The sequence below is a fragment of the Tympanuchus pallidicinctus genome, unplaced genomic scaffold (assembly GCF_026119805.1).
Source record: "Tympanuchus pallidicinctus isolate F22 unplaced genomic scaffold, pur_lepc_1.0 scaffold12, whole genome shotgun sequence".
Classification (NCBI taxonomy): domain Eukaryota; kingdom Metazoa; phylum Chordata; class Aves; order Galliformes; family Phasianidae; genus Tympanuchus; species Tympanuchus pallidicinctus.
Genome location: NW_026294637.1, coordinates 5,863,757 through 5,883,349, shown reverse-complemented (window position 1 = coordinate 5,883,349; position 19,593 = coordinate 5,863,757). Strand labels below are relative to the sequence as shown.

The 19,593-nt window shown below is 44.7% G+C and overlaps 1 long non-coding RNA gene across 1 annotated transcript; it reads left to right on the top strand.

Annotated features, from left to right (window-relative positions):
* The first annotated feature begins 1,955 nt into the window (after nucleotides 1–1,955).
* Nucleotides 1,956–18,728, top strand: LOC128075447 (uncharacterized). Its single transcript, XR_008203818.1, has 4 exons — nucleotides 1,956–2,445; nucleotides 5,157–14,298; nucleotides 16,258–16,327; nucleotides 16,415–18,728. It is a non-coding gene; the product is annotated as an uncharacterized LOC128075447 (long non-coding RNA).
* Nucleotides 18,729–19,593: the final 865 nt, after the last annotated feature.

The following is a 19,593-nucleotide window of genomic DNA, read 5'->3' as shown; positions in this document are numbered from 1 at the left end:
GAACGGCAGAAATTCACGGCTATTTTTGCCTCCCTGATTAGTTTGTTTCAGTAAATCCCACTCCACGGATAGGCCCAGCTCGCTTTAATTAGCTCTGGCACATTGACAACAAGAGGGAAGACAACACCACAGCACCGTGCCGTCCGGACACACATCACCAAGCAGTGACAAAAATAACCCTTTTTGCTATATAACAGCCAACTGCTTTCCCGACTGTCTGCTTTTATCCCTGTAAGCCTTTCACCTAGCTGGTGAAATTAGTCGGACCAATCCAACACTTTACTGAGCAAAATCTATTTTTCATCTCTTGCTAGTAAATAGTCCCAAAACCCAACAGAATCAGTGGCTGTTTGGAGTTATTTTTCCACTGTTTCTCCCTGCTTCCTGCACCCTGTAGTATATTTTATCTCCTGCATGTTCAGGGCAATCTGGTCATTGCTAGGCAACATGTCATAATAAATATTTAATCGGCAGAGGAGCTTTCAGAGCTGCAGCCAAAAATTTTGATCTCCCCGCATAGAAAATGGATGGGCAAACGGCCCTTCTTCTGCAGCAAGAGGAGCCAGCCTGCATGGTGAACCCTTGGACTGGCAGCATTGGCCCTTAGAATCAGATTTTTGGCCTTTGGATGACTACTGCATGGACATGTATGCATAATCACAGAATCACAGAATCACTCGGGTTGGAAGGGACCTCAAGGATCATGTAGTTCCAACCCCCCTGCCTAGCAGGGCCACCAAACATACACATTCAGATCAGGTTGCCCAGGACCCCGTCCAACCTGGCCTTGAACACATCCAAGGATGGGGCATCCACAACCCCCCTGGGCAGCCCGTTCCAGGGCCTAACCACTCTCCTTGTAAAGAACTTCCCTGTAACATCCAACCTAAATCTTTCCTCCTTCATAACATGGAGTACTGGGGTGAGTAGACAGAGAATGGGTGCTACAACAATACCTAAACTCACTGGCACGTTTGTCCTTGCTTCCAGAGCTCTCTATCCCAAAACAGTCACATCCCTCACTGCTTTTCATTCCCCTTCTGCTGTTTCAGTTCCCTGGGAGAAGGAGCCCACCTGGAAGGCATCATCTGAGAAAAGCTCACAGCTGAAGCTCTCGAGTTCACCAAGAGCACTGGATGGGAAGTTGCCTCATTTTGTAAGACCTTAACAGCACAGGGAGTTCTTCTCGTGCAGCTGTCCATCATGCTGTCATTTTTTCACAGCTGCCTTATCTAAAATGAGCCGGGCCTGCCTGTCTTTCTGTGACTCCATAGCTGATTACTGCTGCTTTAAGCTCTGCTGTATCAGTGTTAGGAGGTTGGAAGCAAAGCGGGACCATTCTATCTGGTGGGCTGCTCCTGTTTCTCCAATGTGCATGACAAACACGGGTCCAGAATCCATGGTGATCCCTGAAAGAGTCTGTGTTGGCTCAGAAGCTGTTTGAAGCTATTGCAGTGAGTATAAGAAAGTAGGCACCCAGTGACTGCTTTATGGCTGCATGTGCCAAAGAGGATGCACTAGGTGCCTTTAGGTGGCAAAGAACAGCTGGGAGGTGACAATTACAGCATCTTGGAATATACGTTCATAAAATTCAGCTGTTGCTGCTGATTTGTGCAAGCATCAGAGACCCAGCTTGGGTCCCACTGGGGTCCAGACTCGGGCAGTTCTCCCTTTACTCAGAGGTATGTGTAAGGGCAAAGATCTGCATAAAGCAATGTCCTAACTTCTGATCTATTGCCTGAAAAAGCAATCCTTCTTCATTTACACTGGCCTTGGCAGCTTATCCACTGCTCCTTCTACTCTCAATTAGGAAACAGGATTTGTAGTCATGGCTCACTGAAAGGTCTCTGCTCTCCTCCAGAGGAAGATGTGCACCTTCCTCCCTGCTTCTAGATATCTGTCACAGTCAACCAGGACCTTTCTTTGGTTGTCCTACAGTCCTCGTCTGGCTTTTCTGCAGGGCTGAGCTCTGCCTTCAAGGCACTGACTCCTCTAAGATTCACTCAGTGCAGAGAAGAGCAATAGACATTTGTCAGATGAATGGAGCACTCTTCTGTCTAGACTCCTTGTCAAGCCAAGCACAACCTTAAAACAAATGACTGCAACAGGCTAACACTGACTCTGGGATGTTAACAGGAGGACAGACAAGGCTAGGGAGGGATTTTGAGTTTATGTGTTCGGTTTTTTTTTCTTGGCACATAATGTGTGCTTTCAGCTGTTTGTGTACATTTGATGGTGCAGGATTTTGCCCACCAGAACAGCAAGCTCAGCATTGCCTCCCACGGGGGTGGGAAATCCATTACTCAGGCAGCAGTGTTGTGCCTGTGATTGGGATGCTTTCACCACATCTGCCTGTGATCATCAATCAAGGTCTTCATTTCTTTGCAGGCTGAGAAGTGAGGTTGGAAGAAGTCTTCTGGAGCTCCTATTAGCAGAAAGGGACTAGTAAGTAGTAGGATTTGTGTATATTTCTACGTACGTGGGAAATGTAATGTTTTCTGATCAAAACCTCAGTGTTTTGTGGCTTTCTGATTTGTTTGTTTTATTGAAGGCTTTGAGGGAATTTTTTTTTTTGCCAGAGAAATGTGCCCAATGATCAGGTGTGTGGAAGGGGTCTGATGCATAGCACCACCTTTGTTAGGTGGGAGAAATGGAAGGCAGGGAATTCCTATTTCCCTAGTCTTTCTGCTAAGCTGCTGAGGACAGTGCTGATGCAGTGGTCTCTGCTGGATGCTCCTAGCTGAATGGCACCACTTGGTCTCAGCCTGATGGAGATGAGCTGGCTTGTTAGCAAGAACGTTTCACCCTTACCTTAGGAGGCTGAGTTCTCAAAATGTCAGTGCCCCAGCGAGTGGGAAGGAGAGACCCAAGGCTGCCCTAAGACATGACTCACCTCTGCTGCAGACAAAATGTCTCTACATATGGGCTTCAGATGCAGCCAGCTCTGAGCTGCTCATGTAGCTCTGCAGAGCCCTGAGTTGCACCACGTGGCCATAGCTGTGGTGACAGCAATAAAACACTGGTGACCTGGGCAGCTGGGAGGCCGAGTGGCTCCTTTCGGTCTGCTGGCACGCTCTGAGGGAACCAAGAGTACAAGTGCTCAGTGTTATCCTGACAGTTTGCAGTAGGTAGCATTGCTCACATGGGGGTTGCCCACCCACATCTCATATAGAGATATTTCTGTTGGTGTGACCTTTTCATCTTTAGGTAATGGTATTGTATGCACTTTGGGGCCAGTGTTTACATCTTTTTTTATTGGCTTTTGAATGTATATATATTTTTTTAAATTATTGTTATTATTTTGGCTAAATATATGTTAAAGTGTTTACCTGTTTGCTTAATTAACTTAGTTTTCCATCCATTTGATGATTCCTCCATTCTTCTGCTGTGAGAATGGCAATTAAATTGCTTCAATTCTCCTTCCTCTGGTTACCATTCCAGTTCTCCTCTGATTTCATGTGCAGATATACCAGCATGTAAGTGTCACACAAGTAGGTTGATTTAGCCACACTCAGTTTACTTTGTGTGGGTCCCAGCAGTAATGCCAGTCGAGTGATGTGCATGTTGCCATGGGTTGGCAGCCCATGAATTTGTATAGCTCACACAACTGTCTATTCCATCAGACCTCTGCTATCATTACTATCCACGCTGGGTACATCAAATCCAGCACAGATATGTCTCCCAAGATTGCATTCTCTCTCCATTAGATAGAACAGGACACCAGTTCAAAAAGTCACTGTTTGGAGTGATGGCAGCTGAGAATGTCTATTAGTGTGACATAAAGGTATGTTGAAGGCCCAACTGATATTTGAAGATTCAACCTGGGTATTGACTGCTAACAGCATCTCAAGATGAGAATTGTACACTTTGAAAACCCCTAATTTTCAGAAGTCCCTGATGACTCTGCACTAACCTTTAGCTGACTCTAGGAGCGAATCTGCTCTGGAAGTACACTGGAACCACACAGCCTATTATTGCCACAACTTTTTTCCTCTGTACAATACCAAGTAGAATTAAGACATTGCTTGGGGTAAAAAAAAAAAAAAACAAAAAAAAAACCTACCAATAATATATAAAATACAGCACAGGGTCAAATCCCTGCTTGTCTGCACTCATTTTGTGTCATCAGAAACTCAGCTGAAGTCAACACTTAACTTCTCAGTGCAGAGTCAGCCTCAAAATTATCCACAGCAATCTGTGTGTTGTCACCCCCCAGAGCTAAATGCCTCTAGATAACGAGGGCAACTCAGGGCTGAATCCATCCTGAGTCCCAGCTGGAAGAGCCAGTCATGAATCATTACAGCTTAATGAACCCTGTGCTGAGGATTATGCATTGATGCAGGAGGTAGCATCCAAATTCTCCATCAGAAATGAACTGATTGCTTTGATTTTTGTTTTTTGAAAGTGCAAATGAAGGGAGTACACCCTGGAACCAGAGTTCACAGAGTAATATTTGTATGCTAGGATTTCAGTTATAGTCGTGTTTGATTTGGGAGTGGAGCATACAGTTGCATTTGATTTGAGATTTGGAGTATAACGGTCTCACCTGCTGCTAACTTTTTGTAATGGTAGAATACAAATTCTCAATGAGGTCACAATCCGTTAAAATGTTTTGTTTAAATTGTCACCTTTAATTAAGTCACTTCGTGTATTTGGAGCTCTCGCCAGTTCCAGTACTGTCTTTTTGAAGAGATTTTTTCCAAATATGAGACCATTAGACAAATAGTTTCGTTTTATGCCAGCTGAGCTCATCTCTCAGAAGAAAGACAAGAGAGCTTTTTGTTTCCCCTAATTGTGAGGCATGGGAAGGCACTGGGAATGACGTGGCAATGCTGAGCACGACATAGCATGTGATGTAGGCACCTTGGAGAGGACACTGGAGAAGGATGTCTCTGGTTAAGTTGCAACTTTTCCTTTTGAATAAGGGAGAGAAGAGAAATTATGGATCTAAAAGTGCCCCTTAGTTCTGTAGTCCCTCTTTGTTCTGTCTGTCATCTTAACATCCCGAAGCCATCCTAACACAATCACCAGTGGTGTTGCCCCTTCTGATTGCCAGGTTATATGTCTGTGAGTTATAAGAATGTTTCTTCCTTGACTGCAGCTTGGACTCTTAATTTCTTCTCATTCTTCCAGTAACTTTCTTCCTTTCTCTAAAGGGAAATGTAAGCAGGACAGTTCAGAAGCCCATAGAGAAGAGATGTGATAAAAAGGGAATAGCTGAAGTACTGAAATGATGTCATCCCTCAGTATTTCCCAAGCTCATCTTGACTGCTGTGGCTGAGTTGCTTAACATGATCTTGGCAGAACAGTGATGTAACCATGGGCCGGTGACTCTGAAGGCTTAAAACAGACAGAAAGTCTTGGACAGAAATAACTGCCCTCCATCACTGCAGCATCATGGAGGGGGGAAGGTGTGGGAATTAAACCAGACTTGGAAAGCAAACTGACTTCCATCAGAACACTCTTATTGGACACGAAGAAAGAAAAAATCTCTTTAGCCACATCAGTGAAGCAATGTCCAAGTATTCTCTTTAATCTTCCTTAATCATGGTGTTGCTGATTAACATTTGAATAGAGCTTCTAATTAGAAAGAAGAGACACATGCAACCTTACCCTGCTGAGGAGGTGAATTCTCATCTCCTACCACTCATCCTTGCATACGCTATGCTGATTAGAGCTTGAATGGGACAATGATTAAAGAGGCCACTGCCACTTTGCAACCTCTCAATAGCATAGCTACATTCAAGGATTTATTTTCAACTAAGACTTGAATAAATGTTTTGCAAATGTGAGCCACTCCTGCCAAATGGAAAGAGCTTTTAAACGCTTCTGAAGCACTATTCCATCTTGTTCCTTCCTTTATCGCACTAATCTCTGCCTGGGTAGAACGTGGCCTGTTCGACCATAATGTGTTTCAATTAGGATCATGGTTTAAGCATATGTATTTCATTTGTTCATCTACTTCATTATTCAAAAAGCAGCTGAAACCTGGTGAAAACCTGAAAAGTATGCTATTGAAAAATCACTTCTGCCTTTTTGGACAGAAGTGTTTTGCTTAAGATCTTCCATCCATTATATAATTTATTACACTTATTAATTTGCAGTAGGTCTAACCAAAGACAGGGCTCTGTTGTAGTAGTAACTATCTATATTCAAAGAAGACCACAGCCCTAATCTCCAAAGAGTTTTTGATCCCTGCTGGAGTCAATTTATATCAATCCACTTAGGCTGCTTTTCTATGACTGCCCTCACTGCAGGGCAGGGGAACAAAATTAACTTGACCTAAGGCTTGGAAATGGGAGTGTAGCCATGTACTCAATAGAATCTTTGGGCTACAAAATCCTGGCAGGTGAACCCCGGCTTCAATTTCTAAAGAAATGGCATCCCCCAGCTGTTTAGTTATCGGCCAAAGCTGCCCTCCCTCAACTTAGCATTGCAGCCTCTTCTGCATGCGTCTGTCTTGCAACCGGTGCTCTACATTCCTCAGACTGTCCTCATTACCCCAAATAGCACCACAAAACCGTCCCTGTCTGAGAACTAAAGATGTTTTTAACAAATGGGATCTTGACAATATTTTTCATCCAGGTATCCTACTTGTGATACAAGTGGACTCATTATGAGGAGGCATGGAGCTCTCGTAGCTTGAAGTTGTTATCAGACTGGGTGGAACAGAGGCAAAAGCAGGTGAAAAGGCATAGGCAAAGCTTGCAGTGTCATATCAGTGAGTTTGATTGAACTCTGGTGTAGATCTAGAGAGATTTTATGTGGAACTATTGAAATAAATCCTAAGAGACCCTTCCCTTCAGAAGCGCCTTTTCAGTAGTGAGCTATTTATCTAAATAGGTAAAAAGCCAATTAACCAGATTTTTTTTTAGCCCATAAAAAAAAAAAACAAACAACTTTTTTGTGTTTTACAAATAAATTGTGAATGGTAGAGCTTGAGAATGGAGATCCAGCTTTTGCTGTTCTGGAAATACTGCCTGGGCCCAGTCTGTGTGAAAGCTGAGGGAAAGCCTGCTCAGCTCATCCCATCCTCTCCCATTCTCAGGTGTGCGCAAGAGTCACCAGCACCAAGTCAGCTCTGAAAATCTCAGACGTGGCTGCACACCCAGTGCATCTCCCTTGGCTCTGCCATGAGGGCTGGTTTGCAGGCGCCAGTGCTGCTGGGCCTTCCCACCTTGAACACTCTCAGCAGTAAATAATGGTGGTTCGCCTCTTTGGCATTTATTTTGTCTGACATCTGGGTGGATTTACCGAGTATCACTACACCTTTGAAAGCAGCAGAGTGAAAGATGAGCCTGACAGCCTGTATCACCCAGATCAAGCTTAATTCAGAGCCACAGCCTATACATCTACAAAAAGCTCTCAGGAATGTCCTAAGCTAACTGGGAGGTGACCTCTACCAGCTGTGTTGTTCATCAGGACCTGATAGCCACACTGCTGGGGTTCATCAAGGAGGGAATGGGCTGTCTGGTCCGTTGCTTGGTGCCACAGGACCTCCAGATGGCCACAGATCTCAGCAACTGTCAGAGTGAAACAGAACATCACTCAATTGATGCGACGTTCAGCTTCCCGCAGCAGCAGGAAGAGTGGAGAGAGAAAAACAAGGCAGGTGAAGAGGGAAACAGGTGAAAGGGCCTTTTTGAAGAACACAGAAAGCATAATGAGGTGGCATCCACGCATGCTTAGAGCTTATCTGCAGAAGCCAGAGTTTGCACAGCAGTAGGAATTGCTGTATATATGCATAGCAAGAAGGGACAGGCAGGAACAACTCTCTAAGTTAAAGTGAGGTGAGGAGAGCTGTTGCTCTCCACGTCCAGCTAAAGAAAACAGGAAGGTCTGTGCCTCAACTGTTCTGCACCAAACCATGTTTTTAGGGTCAAATTTGCTCTCTTTAGGGAGGAATGTGTTTCCAGCCCATGTTAACAGGAAGCTAAATCACTGCCCACCCACGCTGAGTGAATACAATAGATTGGTCAGGGGCACTCTTGCTTTTAAAAGTAAAAAATAACGCCACGTGTAATGTAAAGGACAAAGTTGAGCGCTGAAGGCCAGTGACTCATACACAATATAAATTCAAGTGTTCTAACAGAGCAATAGTGAACCAAATTGCTACAAAATGCAGGGCATGGTAGGTAGCAGTAGGGCACTGAAGATGAAGCTCGCAGGGTGATTTTAACAGGTTTTGAAAGTTGCTGCCATAGCTTGTTTTTGAACACGGTGGTTCTGTTTGGGTTCACAAGAGTGTCAGGCCTTCTGTGAGCTGAGGAGTGTATTCAGTTTATAGTCATCGTACTAACCTAATAAATTGGTAAAGGTCCAGAATATTGCATATAATAATAATTAATAATAATACAGTTTAATTACGCAGAAGCCATTGTGAGCAGAGCAACCCTCCCAGGGGCAAATGCAGCCAGAGGAAGGATGGAGGACCTGCAAGAAACTGGTGTTAAAATAGCTGTTCTGTTGTTACTTCGTTGAGGTGTTAGATATATATGTATGTCAGCTTGGTGAGTCACTTGGTACAAGATGTTAAAAACACAACGAAATGCCTTAAGAACAGAATTACAGGTACCCCAGAGAGAGGGAACAAATGAGTGCACCTAGGTACTGTGGGGCATTTTTTATTAAATCCAAGTGCAGAAATCCCCATGTAAGGGCATTTCTCTGGTCTCTCATCTGCAGGAGGCTCAGATAAGCTGACAATCCATTTGTTTTCCTGAACAGTAAGTAGAGAAAGCAGTGAGAGCCAGTGCCCATTGGAAAGAGCTGCTCCCAGGCTTTGGCATCTCTATACAGCCTGTTACGATAAGAAAAGTGATTAGAGAAAGCCCAGCTGGCCCTGCCCATCATTACAGCTGGATCTTAATAGCAGGAGAAGATGGAACTAAACTTGTAGGGCTGACTGTGGGTGATCCTATTGCTCATGGGACTAGTTATTTCTTTGGCATATTGGCTGATTTTGGTACAAGGGAGAAGTAATGGTTTTGGCTTTGGTCTTGCTGTAGCCAGTCCAGCTGCTTGGGTTCGAGGTGGGAAGGGGACGTTTTTATTCCCATATTCTATGCCACTTTACCAGGCACGCTTTCAGACCTAATTAAGCTTAGCGTTATCATTGTTTTTATCACATTAAGATCCCACTTGGCTCTCAGCAGCACAGACCACAAAGTCAACACTGCATCTTTAAACAGAAACAACAGATTTTGGTTCAATTAAAAATTCATTAAAATGTAAATTAGTTTGTAGGGTTTTTTTCCTGCCTAATGCCTATTCAGTGTGGCACTCTAATGGTGCAAAGCATTAAGAGGAGGTTAACTTGCAGCACAGAGACAAATTGCTCTCCATATACTCACTGCTTAAGGGATCTTGAGAAAGAATTTAACCCTTTTCTCTCATCTACCTGGGTTTCCACCTCAGGATCTCCATCTGATCCCACCAGGCTCAACCATTTGTCATGAGCTGAACTCTGCTTTCTTAAGTCTAAACTGCATAATTGACTTCATCGTGCAACTTCGCTTCCCATTCTCCTTTGGAATTCTGCAGCCCTTTGGGATTTCTTTTTCCTGGGAAGGCCTGTCATGAAAGCCAGTTGTTTCCTACCAGACTCTGTTAGAAATGCCAGAATGAATTTATTGGTTGTTTCCCTTCTAGCGGTTGCAGGAGATGTGGTGATTTAACCGCACAGTTATTAAATCATTTGTTGCTTCTAATGTGCTATGAAGCCACGTGTGAGCTTTACTATTATTATTTTCCTTATCATTGTAAACTCAGTCACTACTGCAAGTTCATTAGGTGTCGTTAATTGCTAACAACACATTCAGAACGTATGGTAAACGCAATTTAATTGAGAACTAATTAACTTGTTACAGTTATCTCATTACATGCCAATTAAACTTTTTAACATTCCTTTTCAGTAGATAAAGGAATGCTTAAAATCCCAGGGACCTAATTCAGGGCTGGTGTGAGGGGGTCAGCTTCGCCTCAGCCTGCAATGTTTTGCTGACAGGGGTTTTGCTTTGCAACCTGTTTTTTTCATAAGTCTAAAGGAAACCTAGGGAGTTCAGGTTTGATGTTTTCTGAGATAAAGGTGGCCAGAAAGTTTTGTTTTGCATCTGAATCAGCCCACAGTTTTGGTAAACAAACCTTCAGCTTTCCCGCATGTAAGGGGTGGGCTATTTACACACTGTGCCTGCTCCCAAGTCCGTATGAAGGCATCACTTGATAGCAGGCTTTGGATCAGCATCGTTGTGTTGTGTAATTTCACGAGACTCTGTGCAGCCAAGCTCCAGCTGATTGCACACAAGAGTTCAAGGCAGCATGATTGACTGCGCCTGCCCCCCGCCAGCTCTGTGATCAAATCACATTTGCCTAGTTTATGTTTCTCCCCTTTCTCTGCGTGAATGTGTCAAGCAAACAAAGGAGAGACAAGTAATGGAAGAAAAAAAAAAAGCAAAGCCACATGAGTACAGAGTGCTTCCAGAGACACAAAATAAGCAGTTGGAAAAAACTGGGAACAATATTGCCTTTAATCTCGAAGATAACCAGGTGCAGACATCCTAGATGTTACTACTAACATCTGTGGTTTAAAAAAAAGAAAAAGAAGGCAAGTCAACCTGTAGCTGAGTCATTAAGTTCAGAGTGTCACTGCAATGAGGGCTTTAAAAACAAACACAAATCTTCGAAAGTAAGAAGGATTTGAGTGCAGGTTGTTAAAGTGAGAGATGCTTCTTTTGTCACCATTGTATCAAGGAACAAAGTCCATACAGGGACTGATGATTGATTTCTGTTTTATCTGCTCACTTTAGTGACTGTGTGAGCATAAGGAACATGCGAGGAGGCAAGAGGGCACATTTGGTGGCCAGCTACACTAGGTTTTGATCCAAGCAACTTCCCCAGATTGTGAAGCAGGAGAAAAACTAAATCCAAGAGTGTGGCTACCATTTCCAAGATATCTCAACACAACACCATGAAAGCTACCTGAAGTGAATAAAAACAGCAGAAAGCAGAGTAAGGGTGCTGGTAAAGGAGAAATAAAGCCAGGGCAGGAAGACAGTGCAAGCTGGTTGTGTGTCCTTCATGGTAAACCAGAGCAGTGGCTGTGAATATGCACCTTTCACTTAAACCACAGGGAAGAAGAGTGTTGACAAAGCACCCATCTCATGCTGCTCTTCCAGTAAGAGCCTTGCTACAGCAAAGGAGGTTGGAGAGGCTGTCCTCACCCAAATTTGCCAAGGCGAAACTTGTCTGGAGGCCTTTTGTGTTCTAAGTTTGTTGAATCCGAACAGCTACATGCACCTTCCACAACCACTGTCATTTCAATTGACTGTACTCCTTGAGTGGAAAGGGTGGGTGTGATGTAGTGTTACAGAGGTTAATAGGACACGCCAGAAGTCTCAAGAACAATTCTTCAGCTTTTCTATCTGGGATGTGCTAAGATGGCAGTACTTGCATGGTGAATATATTTTTACTGTGCCTTTTTATGATGTTTTCATTATGTGCTTTTATTATGTGGTTATAAGCTGCTAGCATGGAAACAGGAGCGATAAAGCTTGATTGATCATTATATTCCCATCTATAAATGGGATTTTTTTTCTGCCACCATGAACAACAGACAAGTTTGATTGGGATGCAAGTCCAAGCATTAAGCCTATTAAATCCAGCTCCTCAAGTCAAATCAGTGCTAATGTACTCAAGCCTTCTTTAAACCATCAGACCCTCATCTTTGAGCAGCTGGAGAGGCAGCTGGGAGACTTGGTGCCCCGTGTCGCCCACAGGCCGTATGGGTTCTGCCACTTCTGAAATTCTAAAAGCTAGAGCTAAATCTGGAAACAAAAAGGGTTTTCCCAGGCTATTGCTTAGCATCTTGTTTCTGATGTGGTCCAATTATGCTGCTCTAAAATGAGAGTTTTGTGTTCATTTAGTGCTTAATGATTCACGATGTGAGCAGCCTGGCAAGTACCTCCGAACACCCCACGCCCCCATCGCTGTCCCCATGGCATGGTGCAGTCTCCAGTGTGCTGCTGCAGGTCCCACTGCCAACTGGTCCTGGGCTGGAAGAAAAGTGAGCCACGTGGGGGACATCTGCCTACAGTGGTTTGAGCCATGGCCAAGTATTGGGCTCTTTATCAGGAACTGTGGGTACGCAGCACCTCACAAAATCAGGCTTTTAGGGGAGTTTGGTTCATCTCCGTGCAGTTCCCTTACGTGCAATACTGTTCTTTACAAATGCTCCCATCTGCCAATGCAGGGATTCATCAGGCTGATGAACACTGCTGCTGTTTCAGCTGACACAGATTCTGCATCTTTCTGAGCTGTACCAGAGGCCTATTCTCTGCAACACTTCTTTCACTGTTCACCTACTATGGAGACAGCAGCTTGCAGGAAAATTTATCTCCCGAAGATGTCGGTGTGAGAAGAGGCTTTTCTCACACAGCCCTCCCAAACCTCCCTGCTGAGTCCTGCAAACAACCTGGTTGGACAGACGGACAGCGTGGGGAGGTAAGTGCTGGGAGAGGAAACACTCTGGCTTTCAGGGAAGCAAGAAAGGCAAATCTTGGCAGAAGCATTAATTTATTTATTGAAAGAAGCAAGGGAAATCCTTCTTGCTCTTCTAAATACAACTCTCTCATTCCCTGACTCCAGTCATTCACAAAGAAAGGAAACATTTCCCATCCTCTGTGGATTTAGTGCCTTGTGTTGCTTGCTAAATATACGCCAGCATGCCACTTACTGCAGCGTGCAGGCTCGTGATCTTTGCATGGCTTCCTCCCCTCTAGGAATGCCATAAATAAATCACTAGGTCAGGAAGTCTGCTACATGCCTCTGGTCTCTCTCCCTCATTCTCTCTCTCCTTCTACGTTTGTACAGAGCGCTTAAACCTGCCAAGAGCATTATGTGCAGTCTCCCTTCTGATGGTGTCTTGCTGCTCTAGGTGGAATCCAGCAATGGATCAGTCCCTTGTATTCCTCATCACGAAGGAAACTGATGATCTAAGATTAAAACAAAAACCATATTTAGGCACAAGCTGCACTGAAGTTTTCCCTTCCTGAGGGGCGTGCATGGGGTTTGCAAAGAGGTGCCTTTCCATGTGCATGGTGCTGCACAGCCAAGGTCATGGATGCAAGAACTGTTACGTAGGATTCAGAATGGGAGTGTGACTGCAATGCATAAAGAGCTTTTTGGATCAAGTGTAGGTGATTTTTATCTGGCTGTGTTCACGCAGAGGCAAGTTCTTACGTGAGTCCTGGGTGGAGAACTTCAGTTCTTGCTGGCACAGGTGGGGCTGATCCAGGGCTGTGCTCCCTGCGTCTTCTAGCTGGAGATCTTTGGGAAAACCCCTTTGCCTAGCTTTACTCTTTGAGCAATTTCTTGATTCTGAAGCCTGGGCAATTCAGTCAGCAGCTCAGCACAGTACAAAGGACATGAAGGATGAGAAATATTAGTATAAAAGAGGAGAAAAAAGCATTCATTATTGATGGGGGGAGCAAAATGACAATCTCTATAGACAGAAATCAAGTGCCTTTCTGGAGCTGAAATGAGGTTTCACATTAAAGGCCTTTTGCACAGCAATTTTTACTTGGTAAAGAGAAGTGAAGAGAATAAAAGGTTACGCTCTTTACATACCCCTAAAGATTTTGTCATTTTGCTAAGTGGAACATATTGCTGAATCTCATGTGTTCCTTGCAGAAAAGTTCTCATTTGCAAAGGGCCATGTGTGCACACAGAATTTATTTTTTTTCTTTTTCTGCATGTTTTAATTGCTGTTGAAACCTTTATGTTTCAACAATGACTCGAGATCAGAATTTTCCCAAAGACTGCAAGAAGATCAGGGGAGAGCAAGAAAGCTGTGTGCAGTTGTCACAGAATCATAGAATCACGAGTTTGGAAAGGACCAACAAGATCACTGAGTCCAGCTGCCTTCCTGTTACCATTATTACCACTAAGTTACTAAACCAGTTCTTCCCAGGTTGCTCTTCACTGCTGTGATGCACTTCTGAGAGGTCAGTAGTGCTGCCTTCATTTGGATGGCCCCAAAAGAAGTTTGTCAATGTATCTGCTTCCTTCTTCACCTATTTTTGAGTCACCTTCTCCAGCCTTTGTCTTCACAGAATGGCCAGGGTTGGAAGGGACCTCAAGGATCATGAATCTCCAACCCCCCTGCCACATGCAGGGCCACCAAACTCCACGTTTAATGCTAAACCAGGCTGCCCAGGGCCCCATCCAACCTGGCCTTGAACACCTCCAAGGACGGGGCATCCACAGCCTCTCTGGGCAGGACTTCACTTGGACATCTCACGGGTGAGAACAGAGCCTGTTATCCCTAATTAATCCTACAAGACTTCCCTGGAAATCTGCTCTGTGCCCATATGCATTTTATTTCATTTCCCATGCAGAATTGTTTATCCAAACCGGGTAGATTTACCTATGTGTCGCTGCTGTGGAAAGTAATTGGGCTTCTGTCAAGTACAGGACAAAATTAATCAAACCTGCCAACTCGAAGCAGGCCACAATGAGATTCAGATTTGACCTGTGCTTTAAGGGCCAGAGAATTCAGAGAGCAGTGCGCTGATGAAGGTGTTCTGCAGAAAGAAAAGCCACGTTTTAGGAGCTTTGAACTGAGATAAAAGACAAAACTAAAAAACAGATGGGGTCTGAATTTGGCATCTGAAACTTCTATCTGTTTATCAGACGCTTTACATCTAGCATTGTAAGTGAGAAATTCTTATCAATTTGGAATGATCTCAGAGGAGTGTGCAGTTAAATTCAAATAATTGATAGTTATATGCAAGAAAGGGGAATGCTTCATGTTTAACTGAGCACACGTCACACATCCTGAGTCACTGAAAATACGGCCTTGCAGAGAGCATTTTTCCTCTGTGGGGTGGGAAGAGCATGGGTGAAGAGTGGGCACGCAGGTTTCAAGAGAGGAGAAGCGTGCCAGCTCCATCCATTTGCAGATCTCACTGCCTTAGCATCGGGTTCAGATAACGGGCAGTTTGCAGTTGTCACACATTTTCTACCTTTCCCATTTTTTTGTGTGTGAGTGTGGTTAATTGTGAGGGGGAGGACGGCAGACCTTATCTGCTGCGACTAGTGGTGGTAAAACTGAAAAATTGTTTTCATTACCAGGTAGAAGGCTTTTCACATGCAAATTATCAATATCATTGTGAGGTGGCATTTTTATGAATCCAAACCAGCTTATCTGACCAAAAAGAAAGAAAGATCGTTCTTGTTTTATATCAAACATTTTGCTCTGACAATGGTAAGTCATATTTGATGAAATATTGCACGGATCACACCATTTTACCATTTACTGCAGGAGAGAAAGAAAGGGAACAGACTAATGGATGGGGTTGGGTTTCTTTGTTGATGGTGTTCAGTTTGAGGGGGGTTTTTTGCTGGGTTTTTTTTTTTTGCTTTTGCATTTACCTTTCTTTTTCCTTGTGGACATGTCTCCTAAGTGTCAGTCAAAAATGACGGCTTACAAAAGCATTTTAACTTCTCTCCTTTTACTCTGAAGAAACCGATCTGATTTTATAGATATGCGTATTTTTGTCTCTCTATTGTGTGCACTTCTCCTTCAGACAGTGGGAAAATAAGGTCATGTTCCCTATTGAGTCCATCCTTTTCTATTGATTTTACTTTCTTAAAATCCTAATAGAGCTTGAAATTAATACAGTTTAATTTTCCTCACACTTTCTTACAAACCACCAAAGCTTTTTTTGTTGCTGCTGCACCACTTTGGTCATAAAGACCACGATAGGCTTGGATTACTTCTTCCAATGGCAAAAATCCCTGGGAAGAGAAAATCACTGAGGGTTTTGGGTGTCCACCCAAGGACTGTCAGGGCTCCAGCTTCCATCGTACAGGATGAGAAGTTGGGCTGCTTGTTGAAACAGTTCAGCAGGGAGTGACAACACAAGTCTTCAATAGGTTGCCCAGAGAGGTGTTGGATGCCCCATCCCTGCAGACACTCCAGGTCAGGCTGGATGGGGCTCCGAGCACCTGATCAGCTGTAGATGTCCCTGTTCGGTGCGGGGGAGTTGGACCAAATGGTCTTGAAGGCTCCCTTCCAACTCAAAGGATGCTATGATTCTGTGATAAGTCCTGGATCTTTCTGACCACCACCATCAGGCCACCTCTCAGCTAGGGCTGTGTCTCAGTGCTGTGCATTAATAATGAACTATATTCATGCTTAAGACTTATGAATGTGTCCGGCATTTGGGAGCCCTTTCAGAAGATTGCTTTTTCTTCCAGGAGGGAGGTGAATGAGCTTATTGTTGGAGCTAGCTGCCTCAGGATCTGGCTGGAAAAGATGTATCCAAGGGTAAACAGAGCCTGGAGTTTTTCCATGACAATGAAAAGAGACTGTGTGCTCTTTATGATAGAATGATAATGCCCAATACTTCACCAGGGTGCTCTACTGGAAGGGGAAGATGGAGGATGTTGAGCCTACAGCATCAGCTCCTCCCTTCCTGCTAAAGGCCCTACTGGGGAAGAGACGACACACCATGCTTCATGGCAGTTGCCTGCCTTCAGGTATGGAGGTTTCATTGGGGAGCACACCCAGAGGCCAGCTTGTTGCCTATAATGAGGCAATGAAATGTTGCGACCCTGCTTTCTACCGGCTCCCATCCATCATGACTGTTTATCACACCCAAGTGCTGTTTAGCTGCATAAAATGGGCTGTAAACTTTGTTCACTTTGTCTGACAGCTATGATGAAGTTTGCGTGTGTTTTACAGCCTTACGGATTGGAAGGAGAAAGGTCCCTTGAGACACCTCTTCCCGCTCCAGGTCCCACCGTTCATCACAGCATAGGCCTGGCCCAATGGATCACCTTCATGGCCCTCCTCTGCTCACTCGACCTGCCTTTCTCGATGATGCTTCTCGCATGGATTAAAAACATTTTAAATATGTATCATTTTTGCGCTCTCTGCATATCTGCGCCTTTCATATCCACATCTTAAATTCATCCCCTCTCTGTCAGTTGTTTGTAAATGTCCCCAGGTGTTTAACTCTTATTCCCTCAATCCTCCCAGCTATTGTTGGCGAATATGGTTGTTACATATTCCTGCTATTTCTGAAAGGTCAAAAGAAAATGTAAAAGTGCCATTTCTTTTCTTTTCTCCCTTCAAAGCCGCAAAATGCAATGCTGTGCTTGTGCAGTTCCCTTTGCTCTTATGCAAAGACTCTTTTTCAGTACACCTTATATTGTATTTACTGCAAGTGTTCAGGATGCAAAATTATTTCCTCAAATTATTAGAAACGAGAAGCTGTAATAGCCTTTTACTCTGTTTCAGAACATACCTCTCTATCACAACAGTCTATTTTCTACACTTTGCTCTCATCTTCCTGCAACCCATCTTACAAATGAGATGTAAAATTGTGGCTCTGGATGCTTATGGACCCAACCCTGCAGCATTTACGCACCTGTTTAAGTTGAATCATGTGAGGTTTTCATAGTGGATTGAATGTGTGGAATGGTGAATACTTGAACTATGGCAATTACTCCAAAGCAGTTTGCAGTTCTTAAAGAGCAATGCATTAAACTGGGATGCGCTGCCTGCTCATCAGACAGTTCTAGACAGAATGCTGTAAAGGATGGACTTGGAGCAAACGGAGAGTAAAATGTGCTCCTGTGGTCAGTACCTTTATGCTCACTCCTTGCTACTGCTATTGTACAAGTCCTGATCGTACACTATTTAGCCCTCAGCAATGCAACAGAATCCCCAGGTTTTCACTACAGAGCTGCACTTGGGGATGTTAACAAAGCCTCATTAATTGATTACAAAACAGTTCGGCACGCTGCACTGTTCCTGCATTGCCTACAGAGCTGGCAGCCTTCTTGCTCAAAGCCCAGCTGTGTGCCCAGGGTCCGGTCCTTGCCTTTAAAGCCCAACCAGCTGAAAGATGACCTTTCTCCCTGACCTACATCTTTCATAGGAATAAAGCAACAGATGACTCCAAGCAGTACCTCACAGCTCTTTATGCAAAACCCCTAGCAATGGAGCTCCCCAGTGAAAGGCACTGAGCTTAGCTCATAGCCCTCCCTGTGAGGGAGATAGCTAATAGCAGTGTTGCCATTGCCTTATGCAGGAGCAGAGTCAAATCCCAGCATGTCTTTTAACACCACTTACTCCTCAGCATCTCAGCAAACCAGGCATCCTTGCCCCTAAAAGAGCTTCCATCCCATCACACCATGAACAATCCCCACTTTTTGCTCAGCATCCTTTGAGCTTTCCGTTCTTGCACGTCACCACCGAAACAGAAAGATCAGACAAAAGAAGCTGAGCCACCACCTGGGACGAAGCTGAAAGAGATGCAGGAGCAGATATCTCCATCTGCATTCTCGAGGATTTGTGAGCAGCGGGAACCAGCTGCAGTGCTCCCTGAGATGCAGGGATCCTACATCTCAGGAGGCCCCAGTGGCACCTGCAAGGTCACCCCTGCTCAACATGCTGTGGGGCTCCAAATATGGTGAGCAAAAGGAGCCCGGAAAGAATAAAGCAGAAGAAAAATGAGCGTTTCCTCAGATGTATGCAGAAGGTAAATTATGGGGCTACTTAAATTGTCTAAAATCACTTTCTCTCCAGGGGTCTGAATATGTTCTATTACAAAAGCTGTATACTAGACTGTAAATTTTCCATACAATACAGTGTAATTGTACCACACTCACCTGTGTTGTATTTTTTAACCTATAACCGTAAGGCTGATTTGGTCATCTCCTCTTCCTACAACAGGAGTTGCAGAAATCCCTAGGACAGGACATTGGCTCTGATGAGCTCCATCCACCATTTAATCCCCACACAGGGAGAAGTGCTCCATGGAGTGCGTGCACAGACCCCCATCAGACATCGCTGTGACACGCAGAGCACCTCAGCATCCCTGCTAGGAACCCCAGGATGCAGCCAGCAGCCCCTCCTGCCCTCAGCAGTGTACTTTTGTGTCGATGCAAAAAGCCGTGCACAACACAGAGGATGGCAGCTTTCCAAGTGGCCCCAGTTAATAGCTCTGCTTTGCTTAATGGAGCCTCCCATTCAGGCGAAAGATGCTGTTTTAAATATGTAAGCAATTAGTATCTCTCTCTATCTCTCTCTCTCTCTCTCTCACACCACATCTGTGCTTCTCCTATCTGCTGCATTACAAAATCGCCGCGCCCCTCTCCAGCTCACCGGTGCGTGGACCTCAACAACTCCTTCCTGGTCCTCAGCAACTTTCTGGTCCAAAGCATCGCGCCGGGCTCTGGGGATGCTGTGCCAGGCTGCCCTTACCTGACCCTCTGCTCCTTGTGGATGGTGCAGCACTAACAGACATCAGGCCTGCAGGGCAAAGACCCTTCGGTGCACTTTTGGCCGTTCTTTGGCCCAAACCTGTTCTCCTTCCTCCCAATGGCCATTTCCATACGTGTTGTGTGCAGAAGGCGAGAGGCACCACAGCCCTTTCTCTCAGTGCCAAGCCCAGTGTTAGGATGCTCGCTGGGGCTGCCAGGGACGCACCCTGATGCTGTGAAGCCGTTTCTGCTCGGTGATTTCTGCCTGCCCGAAGTCTCTTGAGATTTCCAGAGTAAAGGCAAGCCCGGCGCGCTAAATAC